At 42.0% G+C, this 16176-nt stretch overlaps 1 pseudogene; it reads right to left on the bottom strand.

Moving 5' to 3' along the window:
- Nucleotides 1-1862: 1862 nt before the first annotated feature.
- On the bottom strand, nucleotides 1863-13630 carry LOC128264007 (uncharacterized; annotated as a pseudogene).
- Nucleotides 13631-16176: the final 2546 nt, after the last annotated feature.

Raw genomic sequence — 16176 nt, 5'->3', positions numbered from 1 at the left:
GCGAAGTAAAGCTTTGTGGCGGTCCCGCGGGAACGGAACTCTTCACCTCTTCCTCTCTACCATCTGTATTGTTCCTGTATATATTAAAGCTTTTCTTAATAATAGAAAAAAAGCTCTGCTCTGAGTCTTTTATCAATGGTGGGGGAAAACTGAAGAGTCCCTCGAAGGACCAAAAATTAAAGAGCGTTCCAAATAAAAATACGTCTTCATTTGCTGAGTTAATATGTCACCAAGACCAGCGGAGTGCCTTGTTTATCCCTGACGTGGAAAAACATTTTTCAGAGCGATAGGGAAGAAAGCAGCTACCCCGATTGCACTTGTCTTTAAAGACATTCTGCAATCGCTCGCAGGAGGTCGTGTCAAGTGTATATATGTCCATTTGTTAGGCCCAAGTGGCTGCTTAGAGATGTTTAGAGATTTGCGCATTTGTGAAACCCATTACCCATTAAAAATTCTTATCAAATTTGATATCAGAAGATTTTTTTTGAAACTTCAGTCAAAATACTACAAAGCTCAAAAACCTAGTAACAATAAAAATGGTACCTCAATTCCACGATCCTGAGTCATCCCTGAATGACTTAGCTATTGAAAATCTCTGAGCATACAGTTCCTACTCTTGATCTAAGCTAAACGCCACCTGACATCGCACAGGCAGTGTAGCGTCATTTCCAGTCGGTACCCTCGAGGAGGGTTCAGTATTTTCGCCAACCAAGTATTTTTCTCATTCTTAAAAAAAAATTATCAAACTTAATTGTTTTCTATCTACTTCCCGTAAAATTAAAAAAATTACTTTTCATCATAGAATATTATATTCAGTTCTTTGCTGTTATGGGGTGAAGAAGATTAAATTATTGTTGCATCATCGGCCTTAAAAAATATTTTCTCTTTTCTTAAAATGAATGTATATTGTCCTCCATTAAATCACAGACCATGGTGAAATATTGCACTTGATAAACTGATGGTTTTAGTTGGAGCATTTTAAAGTTACCACATGTTCATGTCCAAAAGATGCTATAATTCCTGTAAGGAAAGAACATTCTAATAGCTGTCGCAAAAAAATTCCGCTGTCTTGCTACTCCACGTTATTCAAAATAAATAAATCCGAAATTTTAACATTAGTTTCCATTTTTAAATGTTTAGTATAATTTAAAAACAGTACTTTTAAAATATTATTATATATGCATAACATGCATTAGTATTTGAATTTTCCATACCACGAATGTTATGAACGACTTCTTTATTTTTGTTTTAACGATTTGTTACATTTTGACTAATGCGAATGGCTTAATGATAGCAGTTGTTTGACGTCGTAGGTAAACATATTCATCCGACACATTCTGATTTTTCTTTTTAATATTTTTAAACCTTTGCAGAGGGTATTATAATTTCAGTCAGAAGTTTGCAACGCAGTGGAGACATCCCCGACCCATGTCCTTCTGTCCGTCCGTCTATCCATGCGCCCGTTTCTACGCAAACTATTCTCTCAGTTTTAAAGCTATATGCAAGAAACTTTCCCAAAAGTTGTCTTCCTGTTGCAGGTAGTACATAAGTCGGAACGAGCTGGATCGGACTACTATAGCATATAGTTCATATATGAACAATCGGGAAAATAAAGAAAAAAAATTATATCTTTTTTTTTCATTTTAATTTTTAGTTCTTCGACATATAGTAATAGTTAAATATTTCAGAATTACGGTTTGAATTTCAATAATTTGAAAGTTCAGATAAACGATTATAATTCAAACGATATCATATCGTTGCCATAGGAACAATCGAATCGCATACAAATCGAAAAATAAGTATTTTCAAGAATATTATTGCAATAGCTGGAAGTTTGCCTTATATCTTGTTCTTTTCTATGTTTACTTCTTAACCGGTTCATGTTTTCCTCTAAGATCTCTTCGGTAATGCACTTTTTTTCGAATCTCAATGTTAACAAAAGCTGGCGTTTTTGGCAGAGGGGGTGGCGCGGGCTTATCCTCCTCCTCGCTGGCCACATAGAAATTGGAGTCCCCCTGGACGATCTCGTCCGCATTGACCACGTCCACCCCACTCTTCGTGCTGGTGAGCACCACCTTCTTCTCGAGTGTCTATGTATGTTTTTCTTATTTTCCTTCGCAGGTGGTGCGGGTGGCTGACTCCGCTCCTGGGCTTTGGGCGAGCAGGATGGGGAGATCTCGCTGACCTTGCTTCCTTCTTGCTTCCATCACACTTCTTCACTATTTCATTTGTTTTATTACTTCTTGGGTTTGGGTTAAGAATGTGTCAGCCAGAAAGACTTTTTTACCGAAATATCGCAACATTAGTTTGTCCATTTGCAAAAACACTGTCTCCAATATCATCAAATACAGAGGTGACTGTTAGCCCTTTGCTTTTGTGAATGGATTTTCCATATAACAAAGTTATTGGGAATTGTTTTTGTATAATGAAGACATTTTAATTTAGCTGAAATTTTGATTCGATACACTCAATTTCATTTTCCATTTCTTCAAATCAAACATACAATTTGACAAGTTTTCTCTAAATACTTCTAAATTAACGGTTTCTGAGCACTTTCCTTGTTCTTTTTACGACTTTAGCTCTTTCAGTGGCAGGTTAACTCTCGTGCTCGGACGTTCGAGCTACATGTTAAGCGAACATTCCGACCGAATTTTATGTAAAGAGAGTCACGAAAGAGAAAGATCATCGGTTCGTTTTCATTCTTTTCTGGGCAACGAGCAGAAGAAGTTATCGCAGCAGCTGGTCGCGTTTTAATAATTTACAAATATAGCCTTAAAGTATACTATTGTCAGCATTGTACATTGTAACGTGAAAAATTTAATTAGAAGGAGCCGTTACATTATTATTCCACACGCTTTATCCTTCTTCTTCTGACAAGAAACACAGCACTGAGGCTTAATCACTTTGACGAAATCAGCGTGGGACCACGACAAAAAGGCTACACCGAAACCGAGAGAGAAGAGAAGCAGTTTCGCTGCCGAAATCTATCACCTCGCATTCCTTTATACCTTTTCGTCAAACCTGGATCAACTGTTCCGAGACTTCCAGGCCTTTTCGCTCAATTTCGCTACGTCACAATTTGAATGGGGTAAGATTCGTTGTGGTGTGTTTGTGTGTCGACAAAGTATTGAGTACATTTCTCAGTCTAATAGAGTCAAACAATCAAAGTAGAAACATTCCAGCGGAGATAGACAATGAGCAGGGGCAGGCATCCAGCGTTTCCAGCATAGAAAACCTTAAAATACTTCAAGTTGATATTTTTGAGCGTATGAAACTACCTTATCAACACTTAAAAAAAGATATCCAATCAAAAAAAACTAAAATCTATTTTTAAAACCGTCAAAAATAAACTTGAAAAATTCTCAAATGAATTTTACACCAATCATCAAAGTATTTTATTGCACGGTTGTTCACCCAAGCATGAACATTTTATCCCCACCTAGAAGCAAGGTTTGACGAGTCTTACTTAACAACTTATTGCGAGATTGGTGACGCCTTCGATACCCGGTTTCCAACAGCCTGGCTCTGCAGTTCAACTACCAAAATTACCAGTACCTAGTTATTCTGGCAAGCTAACAGAATGGCCTGCCTTTCGTGATGTCTTCCAACAACTTACTCAGGATAATGGAGCGCTTTCCAGCATACAAGCAAGCATTCCCAGCGTACCAAGATCAAGACGTGCATTAAATGGTTTTGACTGAAGCGAATTATCTCTTCGCGTGGGATCTCATTGTTACCCGCTATAATAATTATTCATGCATCATATGAATACTCTATATGATTTGCCATCAATTTCCAAAAAAAATTCAGCCGAGCTCAAGCATGTGTTAAACGTTGCCAATTTTTACATCAAGGAGATCAAACGCCTCAAAATTGCAATTGCCAATTGCGATCATTGGATTGTGCATCATCTCACAACTAAGCTGTCATCGCAAATCATCCAAGCCTGGGAACACAGTCTTGGAAGTACAAACAAAATACCAACCTTTTCCACGATGAATCATTCCTCAACACCCGACTTATCAGCATCGATATAATTGAAGGTCGCAATATACTACAATCACCACGGCAAACACAAGGAGTCATTGCAAAGACCAGCCCATCTTACGTCGTTGTCCTGACTTTTTAGCAAGGGATTCTTTCGTTGGCAAACTGTTGACCGCACTAAGGTATGTCTTAATTGCCTTAGCCCTACCCATTCTCTTTCAAAATGTAACAGCAGCAAAAACTGTTTACAAAAACTGTTTACAGGCCAGTCAGCTGTGGTCCGAGCCCCTATCGATCATGGATAAGAAGGAACCCTTGTTACGAAAAATGTAGTCCAAGCGCTAGGGCTTCACCGATTTCCAGTTTCAGCAGAAATATTAGGGGTAGGAGGGAATTCTACCAACATGTGCACATATCGCACGGAATTCACTTTATGCTCAACTACTAATTCGGGATTCCAGATGTGTGTTTAAAATGCTTTCGTTTTGCGTACTTTGACTTCTCCTTTACCAAGGACGAATCTTACGCTACCAACGTAGCCCAATGCACGCGTCTTGGTTGGATCATCACTATATCCATACAATATCATCATTTTAATCTGGACACCCTAGTTAAAAAATTCTTCGAATTGGAAGCAGTAAGTTCAACTGCGGTAGAACAATGGTGCGAAGAACATTTTAAACGCACTCCTGTACGTCAACCTAATGGAAAGTACATGGTTCGTCTACCATTAAAAACATTATTTGATCGAAAGCTCCAAAAGAAGTCAGTGCTCTTTGAACAATACTCAAAGTTTATAAAGGAATACTTTGAGCTGCTTCAGTTAACTGAAGCCTCCACCTCAGCAGAACAGCATCGTCTGGCAAATAAAGGAGGCACAATCAGTTATACTGCATGTGCCTAACCACATCACGCAGTTCTGAAGGACGACAGCAGCACCACAAAACTTCAACATGAAATGGGAAATCGCTCAACGACATTTTCTGTATTGGACCAGCCTTACAAAACGACCTTGGTGGGGTCATTCTCAACGGTCTTTGCGGTCGACATTTATAAAATGTATCGATAATTAGATGTACATCCGGAGGATACACACTTTGAATAGATTGTTTGGCAACGAAAAAAAAATCCTATAAAGGATTATTGGTTAACAACTGTGACGTTTGGGACAGCATCATCCCCGTAAACATCCATTCGCATCATGCATCAGATCGCATCAGGATGAACGAGATTAATTTCCATTAGCAGAATATGTTTTACGAAAAGAAATCTATGTGGATGATTTACAAAGTGTCATGAGACAATTAATGGATCAATCAATTTCCATTAGCAGAACATGTTTTACGAAAAGAAATCAATGTGGATGATTTACAAAGTGGACATAAGACAATTAATGGAGACCTTTAAGTTTGAGATGATGTCATCGGTGCACTGCAATCAGCTGGTATGGGCCTTTGCTGGCAATTCCTTACACTGGAAAAGATTCATAGCGAATCGTGTAGGACGAATTTTTGTATCCAGTTCCGCAAATCAATGACGACATGTGCCCACCGGAGATAAACCCGCAGACTGCGCGACGCGTGGCCTCTATCCAGCGGCTTATGGTTTATGGTGGCAGGGGACTTCTTGGCTACGACTGCTTGACACTCATTGGCCTAGCAAAATCTTCGATATTCCTGAAAGCACTTATCTCACATGTGAGTAAAAATAGCTTTCTCTACAAACACACAGCTGTGTTGAGAGAAATCCGAACCCATTACTAACGTCGTTAAACAACAAACTTCTGTTTATAATGGCTTACATACGACATTTCATTCACAATTCTAAAATTCATGTGGACTCTCGACAGAGGGGTTCAGTTACCGCCCAAGAGTTTCGACTAGTGCAACATGAAACTTTTGCGATTGAGGTTCAAAAAATAAAAAACACAACACATTTATCTAGATCGAACAAACTTAGTCAACTTTCCCCACTTCTAGATAACGAAGGAGTGTTGGGAGTCCGATTATTTTGCCAAAAGATCATCATTTTACCGAACTTGGATTTGAATTTTTGATTCACAATGGAAAACAGGCAGTTAAAAAGATTCTGCACAAATGTGTTGACGCTTGAAGCAGACAGACCGAAGGTAGTCGCGCAGCTCATGGGAAACCTTCACTTACATCGAGTGAACCCGCCAATGCGAGCCATTGAAGCCACAGTCGTAGACTATACCGGTGCGCTAGAAATTAAAGCGCCAAAGTTTCGTGGACTTTCGTGGACATTACAAATATAAAGCGTATATTGCAGTTTTCATATGCTTGTTACCGGCTTGTCTTCTCAGGATATTTTGTGGGCTCTGCAACGTTTTATTGGCAGACGTGGATACTGCAAAAACATCTACAGCGATTGCGGTACCAATTTCATCGGAGCAGATAAATCCCTAAACCTTTGGCATGAAGAGTTTCGATCAAACGTCATCGCAACGGTTATTCCAAAATTAACCAATCAGCATATTTATTGGCATTTCAATCCCCAGTCCAAATTTTGGCAAAATATGGGAGGCGAGTGTTAAAGCGGTTAATACAAATTATGTTTTAGTTGTGCAGCCTCGCACTGTCCCTCGCCGCTGTCCGTGAGGGTGAAAAGTTGCGATCCAATTGCCACCGTGGCTGGTCCGGGGGAAGGGGTGAAGACGTAATTGCCACCGTGGCTGGCTGCTCATATGGATGTGCCGGGCGGTTGCCAATGGCTCTCTTCTCTCTTCTTACGAAGACTACGTTGGGAGTAACTGACTCCGTTGCTAACGGCCCTTAAGGCTCGATAACCAATTTCAATTAATAGAATAAGTGTTGACGGCCACTGCCGGAGTTTTACATTCAAGCCAATGCTCTTTATTAAATGTCCAAATTAAAACTGAAAACTTATATGACTTTACGTAAGCTATGCGCGGCCGGCAAGCCGACCGCTCGTGCAGCAAAGTGCTGACACTAGCAAAATCAGCCGATTTTACTTCCTCCTTAAGCCCTTGGATAACCTCCAAGTTTTGGTTGTTAATTCTTTGGAGAAGTGGCATGCTTAGTGTGGGATCGTGGCCGATGATATTGAGTAACGGGGATGCCGCCATGCCTGGAGTTTTTCTTATGGCTTCACGTTGGTTCGAGTATTTGGTGCCATTGATGAAAGCCACTCGCTCGAACGTAATGATGTGTGAGCCGTTGCTGGCTATTTCGGGGCCGTCATCAGTGCTGACTTTAGCTGGGCATTCATTGATTATTATTTCTCCGTCATCTATTAACGTGATGGGGCTTAGGTGGCTGGTTTGCGTCTCGCATAGTGCGGTACTCCCCGCGTGTAGGCCTCGATCACAAGTATCATGGGTCGCCAGCTTGCAAAACGTCGCGTAAGTTGTTGTTACGCAATCGGTGACTGCTAAGACGTCGCTATTGCATTCGGCTACTGTGTTCTCCTTCAATTGCAGGATGGTATGTTGGTGTGATACAGGGAAGATCATGACTTTTTTACAAATAGTTTAAATCTTAGGGTATGCGATTAGCACATGGATTATACTATCGGACTGAAGGACTTTAATGTTAGACGCCTCTAGTAGGCTAATGATGGGGACTTCTGTGGGGTGATCAACAAATACAGACTTCAAATCATTTTGATTAAAAATTGCTGGGTTTATGATGTTGGCTTTTGCAAGTGTGACTGTAAGCATTACGTTTTGAATCTCAGTTATTAGTATTCTGTTTCTGGCCAAAAGTACTTTCGTACAGGTGGGAAGTGTCAACTATATTATTTTGTTTTGCCTTGATAATTTTATTAACGGCCTCTGTTAATTCATTAATTTTATTCTGCGTCTGCGTATTTATTACAGCCTGCCGGTTATTTGACTCAATCATACGTGCCTCGGACATTTTTAGCATATCGAAGTCGGCCGCATCAGGTGTGCCCGCAATTACTTTGAGTGCGGTGCCTAGGAAGTCTAGGCTCCTGGCCATCCTGTGGTGTATTTTTAAAACAGACAATAAACTTCTAACATGTTCGGTATCGACGTTTAACAATTTTTTCGTATGAGACTGTGGGAATAAATCGGACAACCTAGTAGTTTCTTCTATTATACTTGAAAATTCGGACAAATTACTTGAGTGTCGAAGCAAGTTTCTCTGTTCCCATACCAACGCAATTCCGTCCGTAATTGGGATATACTGCGCATGCGAATAATCCGTCACTCTAGCGCTAACTACAGTTAACGTTATCAATAAAATTCCCGCGATCCTGTAAACAAGCGAAAAGTTAAATCTACTGTGTATAAACTGAAGTAAGTATGCTAAGGTATATGAAAATAGGGTAAAAAAGGTAAGAAGAGTTGAGGGGTATTTTATCTAAGGTTGTCCTTGTGGACCACCTGCTTGTACACGCTCTTCTGTGTACAGTGCGGTAAGTTTATTTCCTAACCTCTTGTTATTTTTGAGGTATACTTTTTCTCCTACCTCAAAAATTCTGTTTTGCCTGGTATGGTTGCATCTATCTAGATTGGCCTGTTGCGCCTTTTCAATATTACTTTTTATTGCCAATTTCTGTTCGGCATTAGCTGAGTGCAAGGCCTGCTTAGGTGGTAGTCTTGTCACTGAATGTATTGTCTTGTTATATTCTACTGTGGCTCTCATAATAAGCTCAACGGTATCATCAACCTTTTGGTCGATTTTCATGCACCTAGCTATCTCAGTTAGGGTACTGTGGAATCGCTCCACTTGCCCATTTGAGCTGCTGTGTAGAGGGGATGCATTAACAATGTCAATGTTATATTGATTTTTTAATAATGAGGTTATTGTCTCCGAGTTGAAAGATGCCTCAGTATCACAATATATTGTTTTAATGTTTGGAAAAAAATTTATAAGTTGTAATATGGGGCTGCGCAAATCGACTATGGCCCTAGAAAGTAATGGCTGTACTACAGCGAACTTTGAAAATTTATCTACGCAGGTTAAAAAAAATCTCTTATCCGTAGAGTATATGTCTATATGCAGCATTTCGCCAGCATATGAGGGGGTTGGTGTGATACCCAGCTCTTGCTTCTTGGGGTGTCTGTTGTACTTCCCCTTGGTGCATGTTTTGCAGTTTACAACCACTTCGTTGGCGAGTTTAGACATATTTGGAAAGTAGTAATCCTGAAGGACTTGTTTAACATTTTCCTGGGCTGCCCTGTGAGCGCGGTTGTGTTCGCAGATAATTATTTCTTTTTGTTCATTTGCATCCGTGATGTCATTCACAAATTTTTTGCAATGCCAAAACTTGGTTGCTGGGAATTCGGTCACCAAGGAATGTTGGATGCATGCTAGTGCGGAGAGGTCGCAGTAAATGGCGTTAACAACGTCTACGCTTACTACCTCTTTGACCAATTCGAACAGCTAGTCCCTGTTATTGAATTGGATTATGTGTCGGTTTTTGGTCCCGAACACTATAAAGTGTCGCAGTAAAGGCTGTTCTGCTTCCTCCAGGATTATTTGATTCCTGTAGCAGTTCAGCGGTTTATCGGTGGGCTCGACCGTGTAGGTTAAGGAAAGTGGCTACGTCAGATTGGGGTTCGTTTTGTATAGCGTTTATGTTTTGTCGTGACAAAGCGTCGTCCACAAAATTTTCTTTTCCGGGTTTGTAGAATACCTTGGCGTTATGTTCTTCGATGAATGCCTTCCATCGTTTAATTTTGGCATTTGTATTTCGCTCGGATACAGCAAAAGTAAGAGGTTGATGATCCGTAAAAATCCTGATCTCTTTTGTGCCGTATAGATAGTTTTGTAGATTTCCTATAGCGCAAACAATTGCCAATAATTCTCTTTCGTTGGTTGCGTAATTGAATTCACAGTCTTTCAACGTACGAGATATCATTGTGATTGGCCTGCCTTTTTGGGACAGTACCGCGCCGATACCGCTTGCTGAGGCATCGGTGGTCAAATCGAAAGGAAGTTTGAAATCTGGATATGTTAATATCACATCTTCTGACGACAAAATGTCTCGCAGGCGCTCGAACGCTCTGCGTTGGGACTCATCGAATTCGATAGCCACCTTTTTTGACATGTGTTTATTAATCGTGCCATTCTCTCCCTTAAGTATGGAGGTAAGTGGTCTGGCTATGGTAGCAAAGTCCTTGACAAAACTTCTGTAGTAGCTGGCCAACCCTAAAAAAGACCTGAGGCTGAATAAATTTTGTGGTTCGGTGTACTCCTGAATGGTTTTTACCTTTTCCGGGTCCGTTTTGGCTCCGTTTGATGTAACAATGAAACCTAAAAATTCTACACTTTCTTTGAAGAATTTGGTTTTTTTCCGGTGCCACTCTCATGATGGCTTCGCACAGGCATTTAAGGACTGTGTCAATGTGTATAACGTGGTCAGCAGCGTTTTCGGAGAAAATTATCACATCGTCTACATAAACGTAAACAAATTTTCCCGATCTGTTCACGTAGAACGTCGTCGATCGCCCTTTGAAAGATGCTTCCCGCATTTTTCAGTCCAAAGGGTAGACGGCAAAATTCATACTTTCCTCCGTTTTTGGAGAAAGCAGTTTTTTCATGGTCTTTTTCTGCCAGATAAATCTGGTGGTACCCCGATTTTAAGTCTAGGGTAGTAAAAAATTTTGCCTTTCGTAGGTTCGCTAAAATCATAGGAATACTTGGCATAGGGTAACGGTCGGCGATGGTTCGTTCATTCAGTTTCCTGAAATCGCCAGCCGTTTTTTTCTTGTTGCCGTCTGCATCAAGTCCCTTTTTGTCTACAACCCATGTTGTGCTGTTAAATGGCGACCTAGAAGGCCGGATAATTCCATCCTTTAACAACTGTTTGATTTCTGTGTTAACGAAATCTGCTGCTCCCATGGGGTAAGGATATAGTTTGGAATATACTGGTTCGCTAGTTTCTGTACGAATTGTGGCGATGATCGAGGTGTTAAAAGGTAGCGCCTCGTTAGAGTGCGAAAACACTTGTTTCCTCTTAAGGATCATTTTTTTAAATGCTGCTTTCACTGAATTTGGGACTACTAAGTCATCGATATTTGTGAAGTTCACGTTATCGCATTCGTGGTATTTGAGTTTCTCAGATATGTTTCCATACCTGATTACACTGTTATGTAAATCTAATGCCGCTCCCGCCTGCGTTAGCAAGTCGAAACCTATTATGGCATCAAAAGTGTTGATAGTATCGAGTAAAAAAATTGAGCCTTTAGGCCGAATATGCGCATAAAGCATTTTTCTTTAATATTACTGGAGCCATGAATGGAACTCACAGTGAAAGGGGAGTCGACAGGCATTATGTTCTTCAGCTCCTTTAAAGGCTTTACATAACTCTTTGCCGCTCCAGTGTCTATTAGGATTCTTATAGTTTTCCCCGCCAGCCCTCGCTCAATGAAGGGCAAGCGGGACCTTCCTCTAACAAATTGACGAGGTCGTTACCGTCAAATGAGGCACTGTCATCGTCAATTGCATTTAGTGCGGCTGTGGCCGCGCTTTCATAATCTTGAGTTTCTCCCGTGCTTGCAGTTTGCTCAACGTTGTTAACCCGCTGGCGCCTTTGGCCAGTCATTCTCTCCGAAGAGTTTGGTCTTTTTAGGTTCTGCAAATTTTGGTATTTAGTGTTGTTTCCCTGTTTGAAACCCGTAGGATGTCGGACTTAAGAAGATGATGGATCAATGTCCATAGGTTCCAGGGATTGATTTTGCTTACCCTGATCTACCCAGTTGTCCCGTTTATGCCATGTATCGTTGTTCTGATACTTGTTCGGCTTTTTAAAGAAATGTGGATTTTTTTCTGGTCCGCGGTCGGCACCAGGATTTTTCCCTTGTTTCTCGGGCGCTCGGTGCTGGCCCTTGTGAAAATCAGTATTCTGATTTCTTTGCTCATATGTGGCCGCGAACATACTTCGTTCGATACTGGCCTCTGCCTCTCTAGCTAATGCCAGTGCTGCTGGCAGGTCTTTTGGCTGTGCTGGAAATACAACAGCCCTTAGTGATTTTTTTAGACCGGAAATGAATACGTGTAGGGCGTCAGCCCTAACTTCTGTATTGAGTAATGAAGCCCTTTCGTCGTCATGTGTCATGACAATTTTGTTTGTAACGAGGATCAATTTTTGTTCGACTTCATCGTAGTACTGCATAAGTGTTTGGTCGCCCTGACGGACCGACTCAAGTCCCTGCCGTAATAAGCGCAAAGATGTTTTATCTGCGTAGGAGCAGTCTAATCTAGCTAGTATGGCTTTAAAATTAAGCACTGTATTATAAGAAACTAGCAGTGCGCGCGCTGGTCCCTTAATTTTATTTCTAATAATAGTAACGGCTTGGTAATGCGCGGAACTGCCCTCATAAGACTCGAATAATTCGTAGGCATCAGTGGCGGATTGCCTCCATGCCACGTACTCATCTTGTATGCCAGTAAAATCTGGAATCGACTTCACCATATGTACTGGTATATCGCACTGTGGTGCTCCCGGTACTACCTTTACCCTCTGGTAAGATTCTACCTCTGGCGCTTCTATACGCAAGCTCTGAAGTTGTTGGCTAACGGCGTTGATCTGACCCGCGAATTCGGCTCTGAGCCTCTGTTCTTGGCTAGTTAATGCGGTCTGAATTAACGCCTTCTTTTTGTGTCGCGTTCATGGTTTCCGCGTTACTTTCTTGTTGTGCCCATGCTGGTTGATATCTCCGGGTATCTCGGATTAATTCTTCTTCACTGTCACTGTCAAGTTCGTGTTTAGTTTCCCTATATGGGCCTGGAAAACTCATAAGGCGACTAATTTGTTGACACTAAACACACGTTATTGGGCGGCAGAATGTTTTAATTCGACTAATTAATTTTGTATATTATAATTTTATATTAATAACTGGGTGCTTGGCGTCCGAAGGAAAATTTTATTTAGGGACGGCCGATATTAATTAACTTTATTTGTAAGTCACCTTTACAATTGCTTTATTCAAACTGTATATTTTTTGATTTTGGGTAAATAGTTTGTAGGGATTTTTATTTATTTTTCCCTGTATGTGTATTTGAAGTTTTAATGTATTAATTTTGATCAGCCCGCTTTCATATTTTTGTGTCGCGGATTCTGTATTAAAGTTGGGTGCCAATTATGTTTTAGTTGTGCAGCCTCGCACTGTCCCTCGCCGCTGTCCGTGAGGGTGAAGACGTTGCGATCCAATTGCCACCGTGGCTGGTCCGGGGGAAGGGGTGAAGACGTAATTGCCACCGTGGCTGGCTGCTCATATGAATGCGCCGGGCGGTTGCCAATGGCTCTCTTCTCTCTTCTTACGAAGACTACGTTGGGAGTAACTGACTCCGTTGCTAACGGCCCTTAAGGCTCGGTAACCAATTTCAATTAATAGAATAAATGTTGACGGCCACTGCCGGAGTTTTACATTCAAGCCAATGCTCTTTATTAAATGTCCAAATTAAAACTGAAAACATATAAGACTTTACGTAAGCTATGCGCGGCCGGCAAGCCGACCGCTCGTGCTGACACTAGCAAAATCAACATAACTCACCATACCGTGCACCGCCAAGAACCAGGCACGGCCCGTAAAGATGTTTATGCTGATTTTGCAACTAAACACTAGGGTGATCCAATAATCACCCAAGATCTGTATCGACTTATGATTACTCCTTAACAGTGTTAACATACACACTTACATCGCACGATTAAGGGGGCGCTTATGACCTACGAACATCTCTCAACTATTTTGGTTCAAATCGAAGCCTGTTTGAACTCTCGCTCACTTTGCCTGTTGAGTGCGGATATGGAGGACTTAACGGTATTTACACCGGCCTACTTCCGAATAGACGATTCCATGATGGCGCTACCCAATCCGTTATCTTCGGATAAATCGTTAAACGCACAATTCGTGGAAGGGCAAAGACTGCTGCGAACCTTTTGGCATCGTTGGAGCTGGGATTGGTTTTCACACTTACAAGCTCGTCCAAAATGGCAGCGGGTTGAGGAAAAATTGCGTTCACACGACATAGTTTTTATTAAAGATGATCGCCTCCCGCCAAATGAGTGGAACCTCGGTCGCATTATCGAATTACATCCAGGAGCTGATAAAATCATCCGAGTCGTATACATTAAGACAGCATCCGGAATTTATAAACGCTCTTTGTCTAAAATCTGTTCTTTGCCGTTAGTCACTTATTCAGAGGCTACTGAATAAAAGTTTATTACGTACATACTTTGTCCACATCTGCATATAGTAATGATACTTATTTCTTTACAGCAAAGCGCGGAACTTTGGCTTAAATACTGGACTCAGTTTTTGGGGGCGGCATGTTTGGACGTTCGATGTAGTTAAGAGAATTTTCTACAAATGCAGTGGCAGGTTTACTCTCGTGCTCGGACGTTCGAGCTACATGTTAAGAGAACATTCTGACCAAATTTTATGAGAGAGTTACGAAAGAGAAAGATCAACGGCAACAAGCAGAAGAAGTTATCGCAGCTGGTCGTGTTTTAATAACTTATAAATATTAACTTAAAGTATTGAGCATTGTAAAGTGAAAACTTAGAACTCATTGTACATTGTATTAAACAATTCATGAAGTGCACCTTTTATCGTTTTATTTCTAATTGGTGGGAAAAACCCCAGAGCATCTTTGACAACTCTAAGTTGACACAGCACCTCAATTAAATCTTCAGCTGTTAAGAATATTTTTTCTGAAATATCAAGCTCCAACATTCCCGCTTTGAACTTTCTACATTTTTTCCAAGTTGGAAATAAGCATACTGTATGTGCTGGCAGCTTTTGAATGTATTTAATAAGTTCCGTAAGGCATGTTTCAGTTGCCGAGCTAACATCCGGCCAGACGGCCAGAAGCTCGGCTTCATTCTCAGATGGCAGCGAAGGCGAGCGGACCTCACCAAGGAGTGGCATGGCGACACGAGAGACAGCGGAAAGGATCCCAGGAGTAAGTGAGAAAAGGACAAAGGAGCAAAGCCTGGTCTGAGTGCGAATTAGGGAAAAAAAAGAAGATAAGCATTTAACTGTGAAAATAAAGAAAGAAAAGTGAAAGAGAAACATCGAACCCTGTGTACATACGAAAGTAGTGCATTTTTGAGCTCACGTGCCGTGATTTGTGTCGGTCGGGAATCGTGTTGCGCCAGAGCTGCTTACTCAGTGCAAACGACAACCCGATCGCCCACAAGGAGCACAGGAAAGGATCTCCTCCGGCCATCCTCTCCTCAGGCCTCTAGGTATTTTGTGAGCTGCGCACGGATGTCCACGCAGAGGGAACGGCCCCGCCCAGTCCACTCTACCTTCCGGGTTACAGTCTAAAAAAGATCCTTACAGTTTTTCTCCCGAGCAGGGACCGAACAAGAACGACTTTGTATCCTTCAGGAGAGTTTGGTAGTTTTTACCACCAACCGCATAGCCTTAAGACTCAATTCCAGTAGACGTGATTTAGTTAAAAAATAAAAGGTTTCCCGTACCTTTGCTCCCGCCGACTTCAACCCACGCCAGGAGCGACAGCCAACAACCTGGCATCCCACGAAGCCACCGAGAGCCCTCCGAGCCATCAGCAGCTCCAACCGCGTGTTTATCAGCAGAAACCACCAGCAGCCGCGCCCGTCGCGCCTTTAGCAGCGCAGTCTCAGCAGCGTATAGCCACGCCACCACTTGCGTTAGAGGACGCAGAATTGAAGCCGGTTCCGGTAGCCACCGTTGGTGAATACACGGCCACAACCATGGTGGTCAGGTGGATCTCCTACCGCCGGAAAGACGAACTGCAGGCTCTACTAAAAGAGTTTGGACTTAACCCTAACGGTCAAGAAGATGAACTGCGACCACGGTTGGCGTTCTTCATCGGAGAAGCAAACCATAGCCCGGCTCTCCGAAAGCGCTTTGCAGCGCTGGAGGAAATATAAGCCGTCCACCGATCAGGCCACCTCACCGTACCATACCCAGGGAATCAACAAACAAACCCAGGACGAGAGATACCAGCCTCCAACCCAGCAGCCCTCCGTCCACTCAGTCCAGTGTCCGCCGAGAAACTTCTAGGATGGGGCGTACTGTTTGACGGACAGTCGGACCCCGTCCACTTTGTGGAACGTATCAAGGAAGGTGCCACGGCCTACAACGTGAGAACTAAAAACATACCAATGGCCATCATTAGACTTCGGTCGGGCCGCGCCGAAGGCTGGTACCTAGCCTATCAGATGCACACCGCGAGAGTTTTT

This window comes from Drosophila gunungcola, unplaced genomic scaffold (genome assembly GCF_025200985.1).
Source record: "Drosophila gunungcola strain Sukarami unplaced genomic scaffold, Dgunungcola_SK_2 000044F, whole genome shotgun sequence".
Taxonomy (NCBI): Eukaryota; Metazoa; Arthropoda; class Insecta; order Diptera; family Drosophilidae; genus Drosophila; species Drosophila gunungcola.
This window is presented reverse-complemented; position numbering and strand designations above follow the sequence as displayed.